Here is a 3,971-nt window from a genome sequence, read left to right on the forward strand (position 1 = left end):
ACATATATCACACTGTCACTGTATGGTACTATTACATACACTACCGTTCAAACGTTTAGGGTCACTTAGAAACTTCCTTATTTTTGAAAGAAAAGCACAGTTTTTTTCCTATCACGCTGGCACTGTATGACACTATTGCATACAGTGGGGGAAAAAGTATTTAGTCAACCACCGATTGTGCAAGTTCTCCCCCTTAAAAAGATGAGAGAGGCCTGTAATTGATATCATAGGTATACCACAACTATGAGAGTCAAAATGAGGAAACAAATCCAGAAAATCACCTTGTCTGATTTGGCAAGATTTATTTTGCATATTATGGTGGAAAATAAGTATTTTGTCACCTAAAAACATGGAAGATTTCTGGCTCACAGACCTGTCACTTCTTCTTTAAGAGGCTCCTCTGTCCTCCACTCATTACCTGTAGTAATGGCACCTGTTTGAACTTGTTATCAGTATAAAAGACACCTGTCCACAACCTCAAACAGTCACACTTCAAATTCCACTATGTGAAGACCAAAAAGCTGTCGAAGGACACCAAAAACAAAATTGTAGCCCTGCACCAGGCTGGGAAGACTGAATCTGCAATAGCCAACCAGCTTGGTGTGATGAAATCAACTGTGGTAGCAATAATAAGAAAATGGAAGACATACAAGACCACTGATAAGCTCCCTCGATCTGGGGCTCCACGCAAGATCTCACCCCGTGGGGTCAAAATGATCACAAGAACATGGAGCAAAAATCCCAGAACCACACAGGGGGACCTAGGGAATGACCTGCTAGAGCTGGGACCACCGTAATAAAGGCTACCATCAGTAACACACTAAGCCACCAGGGACTCAGATCCTGCAGTGCCAGATGTGTCCTCCTGCTTAAGCCAGTACATGTCCGGGCCCGTCTGAAGTTTGCTAGAGAGAATTTGGATTATCCAGAAGAGTATTGGAAGAATGTCATATGGTCTGATGAAACCAAAGTAGAACTGTTTGGTAGAAACAAAACTCGTCATGTTTGGAGGAGACAGAATGCTGAGTTGCATCCAAAGAACACCATACCTACTGTGAAGCATGGGGGTGGCAACATCATGTATTGGGGCTGTTTTGCTGCAAAGGAACCAGGACGACTGATCCATATACATGAAAGAATGAATGGAGCCATGTATCGTGATATTTTGAGTGCAAACCTCCTTCCATCAGCAATGGCATTGAAGATGAAATGTGGATGGGTATTTCAGCATGATAACATTACATACTATTACATATATCACACTGGCACTGTATGGCACTATTACATATATCACACTGGCACTGTATGGCACTATTACATATATCACAATGGCACTGTATGGCACTATTACATGTATCACACTGGCACTGTATGGCACTATTACATATATCACACTGGCACTGTATGGTACTATTACATATATCACACTGGTACTGTATGGCACTATTATATGTATCACACTGGCACTGTATGGCACTATTACATATATCACACTGGCACTATATGACACTATTACATAATTCTCCGCGAAACTCCACCGCACCCAAAAGCACTATAATATTGGCTGATGACCAGCTCATGCAGCCTTTATCTATCCCCCATTCCCTCTAGCTCCTGTACTTTGTATCTCCCCCACACCTCAGTGTAGATTGTAAGATCTCACGAGCAGGGTCGTCATTACTTTCGCTTTATTGTATTATCTTTAACTATGTTACATATGACTGTGTTGTACAGCATTGAGGAATATGTTGGTGCAAAATAAGTAAAGATTATCATTATTACATATATCAAGCAGTCACTGTTACTGTGTGTTGCTATAGTATTTGGCTCTGTATGGCGGGATTATTTAGGGACATTACGGCATTAGGTTGACATTATCCTCCACTTATCTCATTACAGTGGGGGCTTCTTACATGTTTTGCTCTGGGGGCTTCCACAGCCTCAGTTCCAGCCCTGATTCCCTGGATGAGATAAATCTGCCATGTGTACAGTATTACAGTAGATTCAGCATTGTTTACACCGTTGCTCTGCAATGTTTCCCAGACATCTTCTGCCGGCCACGAGGTCACAGACATCTGGGTCTGACCGTGAGCCAGCAGGCTCGGCGCTCCTCCCCATCTGCGGTCTGAGGCCCCTGATCTCACCGTTGTGTCATTACCTGGACATGGTGACTCATCCGACATCTGTTTCTCTCTTACTCATGTGGAATAGCTCACCGCGGGCCGGAGCGTACAGTGGTCCTGTCTCCATGTATAGGGTCATATACAGTATTGCCCAAAGTTTCATAACCAGCGTGATGTATGGTGATTATTTTATTTAATGGCCTTCAGCTTGATCGCTAGCCACTTGATGGATAAACGATCTATAAGAAGATCGATCTAGTGCAAGCCTAGATGGGTCCAACAAGAGTCTTCTCCGCCATTATCTTGATAGTATCAAGCCATCAGGTTGCTGGTCTTCCCTTGGCCTTGTCTCCATCTTTAGTTTCTTTTTCTATGTTTTAGGCTTTGGATGTGCCCATAGAAAAGGCCCATAGATGTAACATCATCCACCATTCATCACTCAACACCTTGAAGATTAAATTATCTTCTTCTTTTGGAGATTGATACATGACCGCCAAAATAGGTGACCCAATGATTGAGGTTGAATCCTCTTCCCTTCATCACCCAACGCTTTAGAATGGCAATGCCATCTTTCACAATGGAGTTTGTATGGGGGCTGAAAACCCTTTGGTGGTTTGAGAGCCATCAATCATCACACAACACCTTGAAGATTAGGGTTGTCTCCTTCTTTCAAGGGAATCAACTTTTTGAGAGGGGTGCGAGGAAGTGATAACACATGACCTTCAAAGTAGGTTACCCGATCATTTTTTTTTCCTTTTTTTTTTTCCTTTTTGCAAGGCTGAATCATTTTCTCATCAGCCAACACAAAAGAATTTAGCCCTGGTCTTTCAGGAGGGGATTTGTTTGGGCTCATTTCTCATTTTGAGGGGGTCTGTCACGTTTCAGGAGATAGTTTGGATGGGGGCTGACATCATTGGAGAACTCAGAACATTATTATCTCTGGAATGTTTTGAGACTTGTCCTTAATTGACTGTAAATTATTTGTGAGGCTTCAATTGCGCCCCCAGTCCTCCATTAGATGGATAGTTGTCTTTGGTGGTCCTTCTGTGGCTTTCAATATACACAATTAAACATCTTTTTGAAGAATCTGGGTTGTTTTCCTCCCCGACATCCATCTGCCTCTCGTCTCCGGGCTGGAGGATTCTCTTCTTTCTCAGAAACGTTTGTGGAGGGGACAGAGGGGGCAGCTGGGACCGAGACCTCCAGTAATTCATACAGGGAGGGAGTCACGGCAGGGTAAACATGGACGGTCGTTCACCTCCCCTCCTCCTGTATGGGCCTGTGCTTGGAGAGGCTGAGGAGGAACCTCAGCCATCATTAATCACATCTAGGTTCTCGCAAAAAGTTCCCACCATAACTTAGGACCCTCAAGTGGCCAAACATCTTCTGAGGAGCTGGAAGGAGGGGTCCATTGGGCGATTACTCATCCCTGGCTGCTAATGCTTCAGAATGGAGGGGGGCTGTATGAAATCCTAAACCTGAGATAAGGACAGGCTTTATTTTTCCGGATTGGAAAGCAAAAAAAAATGCTGACAACGTAAAACTAGAAAAATATGGCGTTAGCGGTCTTCTAAAAACGAAATCTTCTGGGAGTTGTAGTTCACTAGATCCCCAGACACCAACACACACTCACCCCCAAACCCCCCCCCTCCCCATAGCCCTTGTGTCTTGCAGTATAATTCCCTTGGGGGGCGCTGCTGCATCCTCTGCCAAGTGTGTGGTGGTGATTGGTGAGGTCCAGCAAGTCACTGGGCAACAGATCAGCAGCCACATGTCATTGTCATCAGGAAACACTGCAATCGCAGCTAGTGAGAAAGCGGGCGAGAGGAAGGATGTGAGGTAAAAAGA

Source organism: Ranitomeya imitator, chromosome 1 (assembly GCF_032444005.1).
Source record: "Ranitomeya imitator isolate aRanImi1 chromosome 1, aRanImi1.pri, whole genome shotgun sequence".
Classification (NCBI taxonomy): Eukaryota; Metazoa; Chordata; class Amphibia; order Anura; family Dendrobatidae; genus Ranitomeya; species Ranitomeya imitator.